At 44.9% G+C, this 18,555-nt stretch overlaps 1 protein-coding gene across 10 annotated transcripts in view; it reads left to right on the top strand.

The window, feature by feature from the left end:
• The window catches only part of INPP4A (inositol polyphosphate-4-phosphatase type I A), a 197,502-nt gene that overhangs the window by 78,365 nt on the left and 100,582 nt on the right, over positions 1–18,555 (top strand). For 6 of the 10 annotated variants that reach the window (XM_090065091.1, XM_090065119.1, XM_090065100.1 and 3 more), the window contains exon 2: positions 8,642–8,728. The exons of 1 other annotated variant lie outside the window; for it this stretch is intronic. The gene's annotated coding sequence lies outside the window, so the exon portion shown is untranslated. Of the gene's footprint in view, positions 1–8,641; positions 8,729–12,628; positions 12,722–18,555 lie in introns of all 10 variants that reach the window. 3 more of the 10 variants (XM_090065059.1, XM_090065066.1, XM_090065072.1) reach the window with 2 other exon arrangements.

Genomic DNA, 18,555 nt, shown 5'->3' with positions numbered 1-18,555 from the left:
ATATTTTTAAAAATTGGATCTATATTTAAATTGCATCACAAGAAAAAGGATCTTTAAGGCACGTGCTCAGAAAATGCAGTTTTAAGAGTAAAGAAAAAATGACCCTTTGAAGACCATTCAGCATAGGATGCAGGGAACCTAGAGTGGACCACAAGTAGCTAATTTAGTTTTAAAAAAGCTTGCCTTTTCATCACTAGGTGCAACATCTATTTAAAGTCTTGTCAGCTAATACTTTTTAAACTGAACCTGTTTGGTTTTTTTTAGTTTAGGTAAAACTTGAGAGAACATTCAAATTCACATACTCAGCAACGTAATTGTAGTCTCGTGGATTTTCTATGAACCATGTACATAATTCATTTTTTAAAATCTTCTAAAGTTAGCAAGTAGTATTATCCCTATTCTGTCTATGATGAAACATGAACCAGGGAAATGAAGAGAACTTGCCCAAGGCTGCAAAGCTAACCATTACCAGTACAGCTTAGCTTGAAATTCAGGAGCTTCTGGTTTCTAGCTTTGTGTTCAGTCTGCCCACTGCACTCTGTCTCACAGTATCTCAAAAGGATCATCATTGGGATAATAGCATGTAATTTGGCTCAGTTTACTTTTGTCTGCCAGTAACAGAGAAGTGGCTAGGTGTGTTTAGTCTGAAGTCAGGCAGAAGTTAAAGCAGGGTGGCACCTTAGAAATGAATTCAGAGGGTCATGAGCTTTTGTAGGTAACACCCTACTTTGTTATGCCTCTCTGACCAAATTAATCTGAGGGGGTGCTTATACATGAGCAGGGAGACTCCTCTTACGCACTGGAATTTCAGCACATCGAAGCAGGCTTGATTAATTGAGTAATTGGTAATTAGGGTGCCACACTCCAGCAGCCTCCCACATCTCGTGCATCAGTGTCCCCGCACTTAAAAATGGTGGTGGGGCCGCTTCAAACTATAATTTATTGAATGCGCTTTAATTCAAGCACCCCCACCAGCATTTTTAAGTGTGGGGATGCTGACGCACAAAACACTGCAACACTTTAATTAGAGCAACTTTTGGAGCCGCCCACCCCTGGAGCACGTGTAAAAGTGCCCCAACATAGCACGCTGCTCTGCCTTCTGTTTACCAGTACCATGGTCAAATTATATGTTTAAATATACTATACTCCTTTATTTAAAACACTATTAATGGTTGGAAGAAGTTGGGTGGAGACTAAGTGTTAGATACCATATTTTATCCTGTTTAGAGATTTAATTGAGCTTTTTGAGTCAAGTGTATTTTGTCATCTCCTTTGCTACTCTCAACCCCTGTTCTTAAATGGAATTGGTGGTGATTTGTTTGGTTTAAGTGGTCCTGACGTTAAATGCCCTGCAGTTAATAGTGGCATTGTATATTAGAGAATTATAACACAGCATCTAAATTATAGTAGCACTCAATACTCAGACTGGGTAACTGTGACTTTCAGTCTCTTCTTTTATAAATGACTATTTGCTTATCTAGGAACTGTCAGCTTGAACAGGAAAATAGCAAACCTTACACTATCCAGTGTATTCACAGAATGGGTTGAGAAAAATAGATAATGAAATACAAAATATTTCTTTGTGTAGGTTTTAGAAGCATTAAAGGTGCCTGACTGGCACTTTGGGTGCTAGTGAATGACTGAAATTACAAAAATAAAATCAGTTAAAACTAGCAGCTGAGCCCACCCAAAGCCACCATACCAACAAAATACTCCATCCCTGCTTAAACTTCAGAACCAAGTAAGGTTTTTCTCCCCTCCAAAATCCAAAATAAATAAGAATTTCTTGAAATATTTATGAAGGTGAGATCAGGTTGGAAATAAGAAAGAAAATTCTACCTGCCTCTGGTAGTGAAAGAGAAAAGAAAACTCAGGTCTCATTATAGACCGCTCATATGAACAGATACTATTTTGTGATTGCACATTCAGATGCAATGAGGCTGAACACTGTGAAATTAATTGCATAGGAACAGAGGACTGCAAAGGACCTCCTGGGTCACTGAGTCCAGTCCCCTGCTATCACAGGCAGCCACTTCATACAGTCATTTTTATAAACTTACTAAGCTGCATTGTAAACAAAGTTAGCTGTTTTGGTCCCTACTGAAAGGCATTCCAGATCTCAGTTTTGTGAGCGTTAGAAACCACCTTCTACTGCCCTGCCTTGATAATATTCCTGGTCAGTTTATACCCGTTTGGTTTTGTGCCGAAAGTCCTATAGCATAAATTGTTCTTATTGCTCCTAGAGGTTTGCTCCAATGTATTTATAGAGGATAATCAGGTTCCTTCTCACATTTGTTTTCCTCAGCTAAATAAGTCAATTTTTTCAGTATTCTCTTGTAAGAGAAGGGACTCTGTATTCCCATGATCATCCTACTACCCCTTCTCTTTCCCTGATCCAGTTTTAGTCCCTCTTTCTTGAATATAGATTATTCAAATTGTGCATAAGACGTCCTGCTAGTGCTTCATACGATGTCATTAGTTCTTCCAAACCTGTACTGGAAATACCTCTCTTGATAAATGCTGTAATGATATTTGCCATTTTCATTGCTGTATCACATTGGTGGCTCATAATCATTCTGTGGAAAAACAGGCATGTTTTTCTCCTCCTGTCACTTCCAACTGATGAACTCTTTCATTTTATTTATAGCTGACATGTCTGTTATTGATCACTAATTGTGTCATCTTGTACTTCATATTATTAAGCTTCGTTACTAAACTAATTACAGCGCATCGGAACAGACTTGATTAATCGGGTCTGCTGGAGCATGGTAATTACCGTGCTCCAGCAGACTCCAGCGTCACATGCATCAGCATCCCCACACTGAAAAATGGCAGTGGGAGTGCTTTAACTAAAGCTTGTTTAACGAGCTTTAGTTAAAGTACCCCCCCTCCCATTTTTCAGTGCAGAGACACTGAAGCACGTGATGCGTCATTCTGAGAGATGCTGTAATTAAAGCACTCTCCCCCCACTCCAGGAGCACGTGTATAAATACCCCTAGTCACCAAGATCATCCAGTTCTTCATTTTGATATTGAAATTCTTCCTCCTCTGTATTGATGATGTCTTGCAATGTAATAGGCTGTGTTTTTAAATAGTTTTGGTTAAACCTTATCATTTAGAGTATCAAAACATAATTGGGTTTACAGCATATGTATTTCCCCACATTTAACCATTTTTAGGAGCTCAGTGTTTATCAGTGTTTAAGGATTTGTGTGTATGCAAGTATCTTAGCTGTTATTGCCCTGAAAAGCGTTAAAAGTAGCCAAACCAGAGTTTTCCCTGTCCTGGTAAACTGCTTTAAATCCATAAAGCAATTTACAGGCTTCTTAATAGGCATTTTAACGGTTATCTCAATTTTTTTGGCATTTATCATTCTGGGTGTGGGGTGGTGGGGCTGGATGTGGTATTTAAAAGTGCTGTGCTGCTTTCTGCATGTGTTTCTCTTCTGTCTGATGCAGCTTGAGTACATTAAGGCACTGCACAATATATTTCCATTCTGCAAAGTCCCTGCTAATATATGACACTAAAACCACTGCTCCTATGTCTTTTGAATAACAAGTAGTCACATTCCATAGTCTTTTTCCTAAGAAGATATTCAAATTTAAGGGGAAACCTACAGTGAAGCAATATGTGTGTTTCAGGAGGGTGTGATGAATTTTCTGCTCATCCAGCTCCCTGTTGTTGACCCTCTCTCCAGCATTATCCCTACTGAGGCATCTGGTTGATGCCTCAACCAGATTTAGATTTCATAGATTTCATAGACATTAGGGCTGGAAGGGACCTCGGGAGATCATCGAGTCCAGCCCCCTGCCCAAAGAGCAGGAAGTCAGCTGGGGTCATAGGATCCCAGCAAGATAAGCATCCAATTTACTCTTGAAGGTGTTCAATGTAGGTGCTTGAACCACCTCCGCTGGCAGACTGTTCCAGACCTTGGGGGCTCGGACAGTAAAGAAATTCTTCCTTCTGTCCAGCCTGAAACGGTCTTGCAGGAGTTTGTGACCGTTCGACCTCGTCATCCCTTGGGGCGCTCTGGTGAACAGATGTTCCTCCAGATCCTGGTGGTCACCCCTGATAAACTTATAGGTTGGCCATCAGATCACCCCTGAGCCTGCGCTTTTCGAGGCTAAAGAGTCCCATGGCTCTCAGCCTGTCATCATAAGATCTGTTTTCCTGACCTCTGATCATGCGCGTGGCTCTCCTCTGGACTCTCTCAAGCTTCTCCACATCCTTTTTGAATTGTGGAGCCCAAAACTGGACGCAGTACTCCAGCTGCGGCCTCACCAAGGCCGAGTACAAGGGGAGAATGACGTCCCGGGATTTGCTCGAGAAGCATTTATGGATGCACGCCAGCATTTTGGTCGCTTTACTAGCTGCAGCATCGCATTGCAGGCTCATGTTCATCCTGTGGTCAATGATGACCCCCAAGTCTTTTTCTTCTGTAGTGCTAACCAACGTAGCACTGCCGAGCCTATAAGGGTGCTGCAGGTTTTTCCTCCCAAGGTGGAGAACCTTGCATTTATCGGTGTTAAACACCATGAGGTTCTCGTCTGCCCATTTGCTGAGCTTGTCCAGGTCAGCCTGGATCACCCGCCTATCTTCTGGCGTGGGTGCTTTGCCCCAAAGTTTGGTGTCATCGGCGAACTTGGCCAGTCCACTCCTGACTCCAATGTCCACATCGTTAATAAAGATGTTGAACAGTATGGGTCCCAGGACAGAGCCTTGAGGGACCCCACTGGTTACAGGGCACCATGATGAGTGACTGCCATCAATCACAACCCTCTGGGTCCGAACACGAAGCCAATTTACCAGCCAGCGGATCATGGTGGAGCCAAGGCCACAACTGGGCAGTTTGGCCAAGAGGTGATCATGGGATACCAGATCAAAAGCTTTTTTGAAGTCAAGATATATGACATCAATCTCTTCTCCCTTGTCCAGGTGATAGGTCACCTGGTCATAGAAGGAAATGAGATTGGTCAAACAAGACCTACCCGCAACAAACCCGTGCTGGCTGTCCCTTAGAATGTTAGCCTGGGCCAGTCCCTCAAGGATGGCCTCCTTAATAAACTTTTCTAGGATCTTCCCCAGGATAGAAGTCAGGCTAACTACTAATCCTGTAGTTAGCCGGATCCACTCTCCTCCCTTTCTTGAAGATCGGCACCACATTGGCCTTCTTCCAGTCTTCGGGCACTACACCAGAGCGGCAGGAGTTTTCAAAGATCCGTGCCAGGGGCTGGGCTATGACGCTCGCCAGCTCCTTGAGTACCCTGGGGTGCAGGTTGTCAGGGCCAGCTGACTTGAAGGTATCCAGCTTCTCAAGGTGTTCCTTCACGAGGTCAGCATTGATGGAGGGTAGGGGATCCCCCTCACCCAGATTTCCCTGTCCCATAGCAGGCATGGGCATCCCGTGTGACTGATGAAAGACTGACACAAAGTACCTGTTTAATAGGTTCGCTTTTTCCTGGGCATCAGTTGCCGGTTGCCCCATCTGGTTTAGCAGGGGTCCAACATTGCCCTTGCTTTTCCTCTGGCTCCCCACATATCTGAAAAAGGACTTTTTGTTGTCCTTGATGCTTGAAGCTAGTTGGAGTTCAGTTGCAGCCTTGGCTTTCCTGGTTTGCTCCCTGCAGGACCGGACCAGCGCGGAGTAATCCTCCTTGGAGGTGAATCCCGTCCTCCATCCTTTGTAGGCTTTCCTTTTTAGCTGCAGGAGGTCCGCTAGGTCTCTGGAGAGCCAGGGGGGCTGCTGTGCCTTCTTGCTGCCTTTCCTCCGTGTTGGAATAGATTTAGCTTGTGCACTGAGGATCACTTCCTTGAGAAGCAACCACTCTTCTTGAACTCCCATCTCCCTGGGGTCACAGTCTCTGAGGGCCTGACCGACTAGCCTCTTGAGCTTGTCAAAGTTGGCTTTTCTGAAGTCAAGGACTTCTGTGTTGCTGACTGACTTGCCAGCTTTACGGCGGATGGTGAAGGTGATCAGCTCGTGGTCGCTGTCACCCAACTTCCCATCAATCACTAGGTCGCCGATTAGGTCGTCCCCCGTAGCCAGTACCAGGTCGAGCAGCGCTTTGCCTCTCGTTGGCCCACAGACTTCTTGAGTCAGGTAGAGGTCATCCACGCACGAAAGAAAGCTTTGCGACCGCTCGGATTTTGCTGAGTGATCTTCCCACGAGATGTCCGGGTAATTGAAGTCACCCATGACAACCAAGGTCCTGGAGCAAGCGGCCTCAGTCAGTTCCCAGGCGAACTCCTGGTCAAGCTCAGGACTTTGAGTGGGAGGTCTGTAGTAGACTGCCACCATTGTGTCCCCCTGTGCCGAATTCCCCACGAATTTTTACCCAGAGGGTCTCTAGCTGTCCATGCTGGTCGCCATCAGCTTGCAGGGACATGTAGCTTTCCTTCACATAGAGAGCTACACCCCCGCCCCTTTTGCCAACACGATCCCTCCTGTATAGGGTATAGCCCTCTATACCCTTGGTCCAGTCATGGGTGGAGTCCCACCAGGTCTCCGTTATCCCAATGACATCATATTTCTTTGCACTGAGCAGGAGGACGAGCTCATCCTGCTTGTTGCCCAGGCTCCTGGCATTAGTGTACAGGCAGGCAAGTGTGCCCTTGGGGGTTCTTGCCTTGCGCACAGATTGTGCCAGGGCTGGGGCAGGGGTGGGCTTCCTTAAGTACCCCCTTAAGTGCCTTGGCCCGCTGGCTTTGCAAGGGCCGTTCAGCGGGCCAGCAGGGGCAGTAGTCCCCCCATCCCCCAGCGGGCTTAGTTTAAAGCCCAGTGGAGCAGGTCAGCCAACCTGGCTGAGAAGAGCCTCCTCCCCAGGGGAGAGAGGTGGAGGCCATCTCTTCCTAGCAGCTCGCTGCCTCTCTCTCCAAAGAGCGGGCTGTGGTCATGGAAGCCAAAGCCTTCCCGATAACACCAGCGCCGCAGTCTTTGGTTCACTGCGTGGATCCTCCTCTCCCTCCTCAGCCCATAGCCCGAGACTGGGAGGATTGAGGAAAACGCCACCTGAGCTCCCAGACCCCTAATCCCCGCTCCCAACTCCCTGTAGTGCCGCATGACCTGGCTGGGGGTGCTCCGAGCCGTGATTCTAATGATACCAGATTCTAATGTCATTGCCAGCAGTGAATCATCACTGGTGCACATAGCCAGCTCATGTATTCTCAGGGGAGAATTTCTGCATTTGTCATCTCATTTAAGAAAGAGCCTGTGGAATAAGCTGCCTTCATGTGTCAGGGAAGCTGTGTTGCTAAGGTATCAAAGCATTGTACATGGTAGGTAGTTGTAGTGGATTTGGAGTCAGGAGCAGTAATCTTACAGCACTCAGAGAACCTCTCTGCTGCCTTTGCAGTAAGGGTCTGACTTTTGTCACAAGAATTCTGGGTATATCACAAAACGTGACGTTAAGACTAATTAAATATCCTGGAAAGATAAGTTGTGGGACTAAAACAAGAGTGCACCAGACTCTTTAGTTACCTATTTCGTATGTCAGTTTATGAGAAACAGACGTTCGAATTCCTATGCTTGTTTGATGGTTGGTGCAAAATTTGTTGATGGGCCCAGTTCATTTGCAAGCTACCTTTTTCAACAGAGCCCTCTTTGTGGCAACAAGCTCCCTTCTAGGGAGGGTTCCTGAGTCTGTAGGGAATTTCTGGCACTATTAAACTTGGTCAATGTGGAGTAGGTAGGGGTAGTGTGAATATTGGTAAACTTGTAAACATCATGGCACAGAGCTCTGCCAGCAGCAAAACCCATCTCAGATAGATAAATTAGCCCACACTGGGCGCATCTACATGTGCAATTAGCATGCCTGAATAAACTCTGGCACGGTTTGCTCTGGAGTTTATTGCTCCTGGGTGCAGCACTTACACGTGTGCACAGGACTGTGGCATGTTGAGCTTGGGCAGCGCAGCCCTGGCTGGCAGTGGGTCTGGGGGGCGGATTAGCTTGCCAGCCCAGAGCTGCTTTGACTCGGCTCAACATGCTGCAGAGGGGCTGGCTGGGGCATGAGGGTGTTACAGTACAGGGCTAGCTGGCAGGCAGTCCCTGTACTGTAGCACCGTTGTGCCCCAGCCAGGCCCGGTCACTGTCTACACGTGTGTTGCTGTGGAGTAAATAATTCCACTTTAACAAATAATACTTGTGTTGGGCAGTATTGTCCTATGGCAGAGTTGATTAGTTTACTCTGACCTAATAGTGCTGTATGTGTAGATAGTGACACTTTACCACTTAGTCAGCTCAGCGCACATTTAGATATCCCCACCAAGCTGTCATGATTAGTCTGCTATGGATGCTTAAACTTTGAGCTTAAAGCTAGTTTTCCTGAAATAAGTAATACTGATTTAAAGAAAGTATTTCAGTATCTATGTATTATATCTTCACAAATCTAATAAATGGCTACTACAATTACTGTTACGCTTCTTTCTTAACACTTTTTCTTTCCTCAGTAGTGTATATATGCTACTCTGGATTCCCTTTTTAAATTCTGAAGACATTAATTTACAAAAGAATAATCTGCTTTATGTGAGTGGTGCTTTTCTGGACTTGACCCTCCATGTATTACCTTCCAGGATTACATTTCATTAATTTATTCTGTTGCTATGGATCTACTCAGAGGTCCTTTTTCTTATTATCTTTCAGATACTATTTAAAGAAGACTGATTGAGTGTGGATTCTGATTGTGTGTGGATTTACATACTGGATTTTAACAGCTGAAAATGAAGTAAGGTAATATTATAGCAAAGTTGTATACTACTATAATGAGTGGTGTTCATGGGATGCAAAGTAACAGTGCTTAGAGATAAAGTGAAATGAATGTACACATAGGAAACAAACTTTGGCATTATCAGGAGTGAGGTTCTAAGAGCAATTGGCTGGGTTTAAGTTTCAGTGGTGTTCTTGTGGCTTAGTCATTTATCCTATTTTTAATTCTGTGGCTAATACCTTATTCTTACCAGAAGTTCTGTATTCCCACCCTTGTTCTGCAAAGTGATGTAGAATTTAGTCTGTCTGTTATGCCCTGATAATTTGATTTGCTCATCCTTTTCTTTTCAATGGTATGTTTTGGGGATCTGCGCAGGTTTTTGGTGTTTTTTTTTAAATGGCCCTTATTGGATGGTTCCCTTCTTGGGTCTGCTAATCTGCCATGCTCTTTTCTTCTCCCTCACGTGCTTTTGATGCTCTCTTTCTTCTTCATCACCCTTTCCAAGGTATACTCTGCTGCTTTGCCTCCTTCCCCATGCTGCTGCCGCCTGCTCCATGCTCACCATGGTAAACCTAGGCAGAAGCTACAGAGCATCAGTGCTTAAACCAGATGTGGGGAAAATATGGCCTGCAGGCCAGATTCAACCTGCCAAGTTTGGCCTACAGCAGGCCTCTTGGCTCTGCCTGGCCCAGGCGTGGGGGCAGCCCGGGTTCTGCCACCCCCAGGTGCACAGCAGGGCTGGGGCAGCCTAGCAGCTGAAGTGTTTTTCCCTTTAGCCCCAGCAATGGTTCCTTCTGGCTGTCGCTGCTGGACCCAGCCCTGCATCCCAGCTTGACTGCCCTGCTGAGGATGGAATCTGTGTGGGTAGGGCATGTGGCTGGGCACCTGAGATGGGGCTGAGAGCGAGACAGGCAGGCAGGGCCAGGGATCAGAATTAGGATTGTGGGGAAGTGACAGTACAAGCCCAGGGCCTGCGGCAGAACCGTGATCTGCTGCCTGCATGCTCCTGTGATAGATGCTGGTTCTGCAGATGGGGGCATGTAGGAAGTGGATTGCAGCTCTGCCTTGGGCCCCAGCCACGTGCTTTCACCGTCCCAAGATCCCAGTTCCAGACATGCCTGTCCATCGTACTCTTAGACGCAGCTCCCCACCCACCTGCAGCCCCATCCAGCCTGCCTGGCTGTGTACCTTGCCCATGTAGGTCCCAGCTAGACTCCATGGAGACCCTAGGATCACTGGGTGGTGACAGCAAGGGCTGGTGCCCTGGCAGAGCTGCGATCCACTCCCTGCATGCCCCTGCCCGAGGAACCAGCACCCATTACAGGGGCATGCAGGCAGCATATTGCAGCTCTGCCCCAACGTTGGTCCTGGTGCTGCTCTGGCTCAATGCCACACCTCCACCCACATGCCGGGAAGAACTGGGGCAGTGTTGGGTGGCAGCTGGGAGCTGAGCTGCGGTGAAATTTGGGATGCGTGTAGCATCCTCCCAGTGCTGCTGGCACCTGCTCTGAGAAGAGTCCCATGAGGCCCCGGCTGCAGCCCACCCTGCCCCACGCAGATCCAGAGGCATATGCTCCCCCGCCACCCATGCCCTTCTGGGGTGCAGGCAGTGGTGGGAGCTGCTGTACCCCACCCCCGAGTCGCAGCTCTGCCTACCCCTCCTCTCCTGGGCAGCACCTACCCCTGCCCCCTCCCTCATCACCACCACCTATCACAGGATGTTGATCTACCCCACCACGCCCCTTTCCTCCCCACTCCTCTTCCACCACAACAGACTTACCAGCTGGAGGCTGCACGCAGCAGAAGCATTTATCAGCCAAATTACTGGCCCCATCAGGTCGATACCTGCCTGATGGAGCAAATTTTCTTTATTTCGGTACCAATCTGATATCAGACTAATGTATCCATGTACCTCTAGTAGTAAACATTTTAACTAGATTACTTATAAAAGGCAGACAAAATCCATAAAGTGCATAACAAGGTGCTGGATATGCTTGTCTGTATTTTTTCCCCTCTGGGACTTAAAACAATGCAACAAAAAGTACTGGGGAGTTGTGTGTAGGGATACAGCTGTTAGGATCCCTTAGCTAGTTCTACAGCTTCAGTTAGCATAAAATGAATTGCAGCAAAACATGTCACTCATTTCTTCTTTAGTTCTCCTTTAAATTATAGTCCAATTAACATTTGCATTAAAAGACCTGTTGGAGCCATCATCCACTGCCCTCCCTTACAGCGGTCCTTTTCATTGGGGAAACTAGTGCAGTGTTGCAGCTATTGCATATCCTGTCACAAAGCCATCATAAAATGGGGAAAACAGCTGAGCCTAGTGTATTTAGGATGCCCGTGTGGGGACAGCATGCTGTCCTAATTAAGTGTTTGTCGCTAAGAAGGACTTGTTCCTGCATGGAACTCCACACAAGCAGATACTTAACTCTGAAGCTCATTCTGGATAACAGCCAGAGAGAGGGAATGCAGAAAAGAAATACAGTGCTAAGGCTGCATCCTTTTTGCTTTTGCTTTTGCTTTTTTTTTTAAACATCTACAATAAAAGACAAAGACTTACAATTTTACACTTATTAAGCACCACTTAACACTTTTGTTGTGGCTCTGTAATGCAAAATTGAGGCCTGTGCTGTCCTCATTGGAGACCAGGCCTTGTCTTTTCCTAAATCAGTTACCTGGATGATTTCCCTTGAAAGCAGGGATGCTCAGTCCCCCCAGCCCGTGAGCCAGATCTGGTGCCCGGTGCCCTGTAATCTGGCCCATGGACCTCTGCACAGGTCTGAAAATTTGGCAGTGGGGTAGCAGTGGTACTGCTTCCCTGCTGCCAAATATCCAGATCATGGGGAGCTCCAGGCCATGTGAGCTACACTGGGTGAGCAGAATGGCACGGGGCCCAGTCCCAGCACACAGAACTGGATAGATGCAGTGCCAGGCCCCAGGCTCAGTCCTGGCATATGGGGCCCAAGCCTGACACATGGGCCTGGGGTGTCATTTCCCCACAATCCTAATTCTGATCCCTGGCCCTGCCTTCCAGGCTCACTCTCAGCCCTATCCCAAGTGCCCAGCCACATGCACTACCCACACAGATGCCAGCCTCAGCAGGGCAGACAAGCTGGGATGCCCAAGCAGCAGGGCTGGGTCCAGCAGCAACAGCCAGAAGGAACCGTTGCTGGGGCTAAAGGGAAAAACACTCCAGCTGCTAGGCTGCCCCAGCCCTGCTGTGCACCTGGGGGTGGCAGAACCCAGGCTGCCCCCACGCCTGGGCCAGGCAGAGCCGAGAGGCCTGCTGTAGGCCAAACCTGGCAGGTTAAATCTGGCCTGCAGGCCATATTTTCCCCACATCTGGTTTAAGCACTGATGCTCTGTAGCTTCTGCCTAGGTTTACCATGGTGAGCATGGAGCAGGCAGCAGCAGCATGGGGAAGGAGACAAAGCAGCAGAGTGTACCTTGGAAAGGGTGATGAAAAAGAAAGGGGTGGTATAGGCTTGCCTGTTCCTGGGGCACAGTGGCCAGTAGAACCAGTTTGGGCGCTGATCCTGGATCATGGGGCCTGATTCTGGAGCACTTGGCTCAATCTAGCCCACGGACCAGCCCCTCACTGCTGATCTTGCCCACCAAATCAAAAGCTTGAGCACTACTGCTCTAAAGCATCTGCTTTACTAAATTGAATCCTGATGCCATGTGAAGAACAGTGCAGTGAGTGCATTTCAATAAAAGGAAAGAGTGAGACAGTAAGAGTAAATCATTAGGAAGAAATTTTGGCCCCACTGATTGTGGTTTGTAATACAGCAGACCTCTTTATAATGTGATATTTGAAGATTCCCAAATAATGCACGCTTCCAGACTGTTGTTATTGCAGGTATACATTTTTTACATTAACAATATACATTAGTCTTCTCCTTTACTTTTTTTCTTGTCAGATCTTCTTGCACTGTGAAGTGCCAAATGCATTGAAAATGCAGAACAGAGCATGCATATTTGTTGCAGGATGAAATGTGCAGTGATTGTCTTGAGTAAGCTTTCAGTTTTTGTTTTTTTAATTTTATTTTTGCATGCGTTTTGCCTAGTCCAAATGGCTGACATCTGGCCATCTTTCAACTTTGTTTCTGGAACATACTAGAGGTACCATATGAAAAATGCATGTGGTTTAACAGTGGCATCTGAAATAGGATTTTGAGGGGTACAAATGTCTCTTGAGAATAAAAGGAGAACTGGAGCTAGCAAGTTGATAGCATTATAACTATGCTTTTGCTAAGGATATATTCCATAGAGTAAAGTAAAGGAAAATCGTATTAATTAGGACACACAAGAAAACACAAGGAGTACATAATAAAATCTAAAGGAAAAGCAACCTAGATTAAAGAGAATCTGGTGCAACATGAAATGAACAAAATCATATCTGAAAGCACACATTATTGTTCTTTATTAAAGAAAGAAAATATTCTGTACCCTGTGGCAAATCTGCTAGTTGTCAACTGTGGATGATGAATGAGCTATCTAGAATACACCAGGACAAAGAAATTATAGAATGTTAATATGACAGAAAAGTGGGTGTTGTATTAATTAAAATGAGTGAGCAAAATTGCATAGATTGCCCTGAAGCAACTTCAGCAAGATGGAATAATTAGGCTAGGAACATTCCCCCAAAAGTCAAGGGAATTACAAAAAAGATTCAAAGTATTACAACTTTTTTCAGAGTTACTGTTTAGCTTCATTGCCCACACCTTTCAAACTTGACAGAAACTGAACCCAAATGTACCTGTCTATTTAAGGTGAGCTGATATTTGGAACCATTGAGCATCTGCATCTCCTGTTGAGTTTCATGCATGCTGGAAGATATGCTGTCCTTCTGTAGATTAGGTCGTCTTTGCCTAAATATGTAAACTTGGATTTAGGAACCTGATTTTTCAGCACCAAAATGTTAATATATTTGCTATTCCCTTGTCAGCTCTGGTCAATTTACATATTGGGTACCTGATTTGTTTACCTTATTGTGGTAATAGCATACATGACCTGAGCCACCTGACCATTTAGTAATACTACTTAATAGATCTTTTCCAGCTGACTGAGGATTCTAGTCAAGCCCAAATTAACCAAGTTTTAGCAGTGAGAGCAGAGATAACTGGTTGATTTTTAGTAATATCCTGGATGATGAATGTTGAACGCAGAGGGAGAAAGGATGTTGAATGCAGAGGGAAAAAGGATGCAAGAAGACAGGCCCAGGATATCATGGGCCTACATGAAAGGGGAATTAGGAAAAAAAGACAAGAACCATTGTTTCAAATGCCTTAAGTGTGAAGGTCTGGAGAACAGAATGATCTATTGTTTGTATATTTCTTTGCAACACTGATTCTTGTCTCCACTGACAAAATGTTTAACTTATAACCTGTCTTGCGAAAAGCATAAAGAGTAAATTGTTAATTTTCTGGAATAGTAAATGCAAATCTTATATAAAGGAATTAAAACAGTTCAGAACTCCTTTTTGTCCTAGTTCAGTTTCACTTCCATGTATTCATTTTCATTATAGAATTCCAGTAGTAACTGTGTTTCCAGGACCTATTTTTTCACTAGTAGCATTGCAGCAATAAGTGTTTTGTAGCACCATATTGAGAGGATTAATTCTTAATCCAAATCCACCTAAAACAACCTTCAGAATCATCTTCTTATCAAGCTACTTTCATTCCTGGAAGTAAATGGAATGTTTCGTAGTGCACCCATCTCTGACACTTTTTTTTTTTATATATTAATAGCAAGGAGAAGGTTTCTGATTATTTTCGGTTTTGCTGTACCACACCCAGTAGCTTTTATTGGACGTAGCAGTTGAGTGTTAAAGATCTGAGCTAAACTTTTCAAATTTGGTTTCCCAATATATATTTGGGCATCTCACTGAAAGTGACCTGAATTTCAAGGGAGCACCTGTAGCTCCCAGTGAAGTCAGGAGCTCCTGAAAATCAAGTCTGTTTTAAATCCCAGATCAGGGAAGCATTTAATCATGTTCTTAAAGTTCCACTGACTTCAGGAGGTCTTAAGCATGAGATTAATGTATGTTTATATGCTACCCTCAGTAGAGGAGCTTTCCTGGACTGTGGCTTGCTGAGATGCCATCATACTGTAAATTCATATTGTGGCACTGAAGTTTGATTACTTCAGCTATGATTTTCAACAGGACTCTCAGTTTAACCAGCTGTTGTGTGCATGAACTTTATACATGCAAACCAGCATGTGTCCTTTCCAGGCATGGGTAACCACAGCACAAAGCTTGTCAGTATTTGGAAAATAGGCACATACATTTTTCTGCTTGCAAAGCTGCCTACCCAAGCAACTCACCTTTTAAATATTAGGCCCCAATTGTTTGAATTAGGCAATGAACTTGAATGCTACAATCTCAAATGTCACTTTTCAGCAGGATAATTGCTCTCAACTGGATGCTCACAAAGGCCAAACAGAGTCAAAAACGAATTTCCAACCCATGAATAATTGTGACTGAACACAAAAAAAGTACTCTCTGAGTTCAGGAAGCCTCTTTTATTTTTATTGGGGCTTTTAATGCCTAAATTGGATTAGCATGAACTGCTGTGCTGAGGCATGATTTGCCAGGTAAAATTAAACAGTTATTTAAAGAATTTCCCCATATAATTTGTTTTTTTAGAGCTCTAGCTAATGAAGCAACACCATACCTAGCCTAATAGATTCCCCAGTTCAAGATCATTCTGTTTACTGTAGCAGCTCCCTTCAGAACTTGGGAATGGTGTTTCTTGACTAGTTCAAGCAATTACTGCTTTATTTTATGAGCCACTTGCTGTTTTATTTTCTCTTCCATTTTATTCATTCCTCTTTTAAGGAGCTAGAAGTGCTGCTGTGGCACTGCCTGTCTTTGGCAGCCCAGGAAATTAAACTGGAACTGACAATGAAACCCAATTGCCTGCAAGACCAAATAGAACATTTCTGCTTTCTCATTGTTGATTGCACTGCTGATTTTTTCAGAATTGATTTTTATTTTGTTTCTAGTGCTTTATACTGGAGACATTTAAAGCTGCTAACTAAGAATAGATTTGATTTGCATTTAGTAGTATTTTGTAAAGATTTTACATCAATTTGTAAGGTGAATGTATAGAGGTTCTAAAGCGATGGAAGGATAAAAATAGTCTCTTTAGATGAAAAATGTTCTTACATTCTACACAATTATTTAATAGTTCATGCCTGATTTAATGCCGGCTTGCTTCCAGCTTTTGTATTGGGGGAAAATGTTGACTTTTAAAGGAGGTGCTGATCATGTCACACTACCTGATTATGCAACATGAATTAACATCTAGAAAGCATAGTGACTGGCACTCTGCACAACACCTTAGATAGCTGCATGTATTTCAACTGAATTAGCTAAAACACATGTTCAGTTGTCAGTTGTTGCCCATAAAAATAAATAAGAAGTGAGTGAACAGTAATATGCTGTTGATATGCCAGCTCAGTCAAGAACAGAATGTTTTCTATGTTTCTTTAAACTATAGAAATAGGGATCTTTAAGGGATCATCTTTCCAGTTGCTGAATTAGATTAGATAAGAGAACATCTGGCACCTACTAATTCATGGGTGGCTAACCTTCAGCGTGTGTGCCAAAAGTAGCATGGGCAGTCGCCATGTGTGGCATGCTGCAGACCGAGGAAGGGACAGGCAGACAGAGCAAGGGGCAGAAAATAGAGCAGCTATTGGGCAGGGAGCAGAATGAGCAGCCAGTTGGGCAGGGGAAGGGGACCAGAGTGGTGCTTTGGGGAGAGGGGAAAGCTAATTTGTGGTCCACCTGCTGAAAAGGTTGGCTCCCATTGTAGTAACTCCTTGTTCTTTGTTGGCCATGTACATCTTCATTACTGTTTCACCACATTTTGAGATGTCAGCCAGTAAACCAACACAGATTTGCCATGTGATAGATTACTATTGTTGGTGAGCCTTCATTTCTACTCTGGCCCAACCAAGATTGAACCCCTGGAAAGCTGAAAAAGTGATATCCGTACATTAAGTATATGTCGATGTTTAACAGTTTATGAATGTCATTGTCATTAGAAAGCAACATTCATGGGAAGAATTTAATGCATGGTATGTCATGCATATGTCATGATATGTTAAGCAACATAGGTCTTAGCAATATGTCCTAGACTTGTACTAGGATTTTTCTTGGCAGGTTTAAGCAAGGGTTTTCATTAAAGTTATCTCATGTTGCAGGTCACTGCACTGGGAAACTTGTATTAGTTTTCAAAATGTCTAGGATATTTTGCTAATACAGTACATTCATATATCTTTATTTTAAAAAGCTCAGACCAGGACATTCAGTTTTTAACTGAAATTCCCATATGTTCTTCAGGCAATCACCAGGTTTTTAACAGTGGCACAGATTTTAAAATGGTTTCTGGCCATCAGAGTGACCTTCTAAATTGCCATTTACTGGGAATGGGCTAATGAGGTTTCTCTTTAATGTTTAATGGTTCTGACAGCAAAGATTTCCATTAAAGCATGGTGGTACTTCATGAGTGGAAAACAGCAAAGGTAGTGAGTGTATTTAGGAAGGGGAGAGAGAGTGACCTGGGCAACTACAGACCCATTAGTCTGACCTAAACAGTATGCAAGGCTTTAGAACAGAATTTGAAGGGAACATTAAGGCACAGAGGTCTTAATTAATTTCCCAAGTGCAAAATGGGATAAAAGGCATCATGAGTTTGCCAGAGAGATCATGCCAGGCTAACCTATTATCTTCCTAGATTTTCTTCATCAAGAAAATGCACTGAATGTTATCTAGATTTCAGAAAAGTATGTGGTGTGATGCCACATGGGTAATAATAAGTTTGAGAAAATGAGTATTAGTCCAAGAATTGTAAGGCGGTAATGAACTCGTTAAAAGGGAGATGACAATGGACTGTGTTGAAAGAGGAACTGCCAGCCTGGAGGGAGGCTACTGTTATTGTTCTTCAAGGTTCGGTATTGAGGTCTGCACCCGGCGGGCTTCAGACATCCAGTCCTGTGCCGCCCAGCTTTGGGTGTGTAAGACTGCTCGTCGCTACGTCCCTGTGGTTGTACAGCTCAGATGTCCTGCCCCGGAGTAGCCTTCACCCCAATTTCTCCTGCCACAACTTTGTTCGTTCCTTCAGTGGTGGGGTCTGACTACTGGGGCTTACGGAGTCTGGAATCTCTGGACGGCAGTCTTCCACGAGGCTCCAACCTCCCCTACACCTCGTCCTGATACCCAGCCTCGACAAGTTGCTGAAGTCTCTTGGCCCGACCCTCGCTTCTTGGTGTAATGGGCACTCTGGTACCGATGTATAAGGTCTAACCCAACCCCGAGTTGCGCCAACTATAAGACCCACTGCGGCCTTCTCTCCTACCCCTCCAAAAGTAGGAAACAGAAAGAAACTAAGGAAAACACTGCCAGTAAAATCCCTGACCTCACACAAAATGGGCTACCCTAGCTCTGAGAAATCCTCTCCCAGCTAACCCTGTCATGGGTATACCTATGTCAGGCTGCTATCCCTCCTGAATGCTGAACTGGACTACTGCTGGTCCCTCCAGTTCAGCCCACTCGGTCCCTTGCCAAGCTGCTCTGGATGGTAGGAGCTTGTTTCCTATAGCCCCTCCTGTTGCTTAGGCTCTCCGTTCCCCGTAGAGGTTTACTCCTGCAGCCTTCCCAATCCCATGCTGATCCCACCTGGATTGCTGACTCGACTTCCGTCACCCTGTCTTCAGGGCCATCCCTGCTGTCAGCTTCTTCGTTCTGAGCCCTGGGATCTTCTCCCTCGACTCCTTTGCCAGGAAAAGGGGAATCTGCCGAACTGCCGCTGGCATCTTTCTTCTGGCAGTCTCCGAT

Source organism: Crocodylus siamensis, chromosome 1, assembly GCF_052110815.1.
Source record: "Crocodylus siamensis isolate JL-2025a chromosome 1, ASM5211081v1, whole genome shotgun sequence".
Taxonomy (NCBI): Eukaryota; Metazoa; Chordata; order Crocodylia; family Crocodylidae; genus Crocodylus; species Crocodylus siamensis.
The sequence above is the reverse complement of the archived record's forward strand: the minus strand, read 5'-3'. Positions and strand labels throughout refer to the sequence as shown.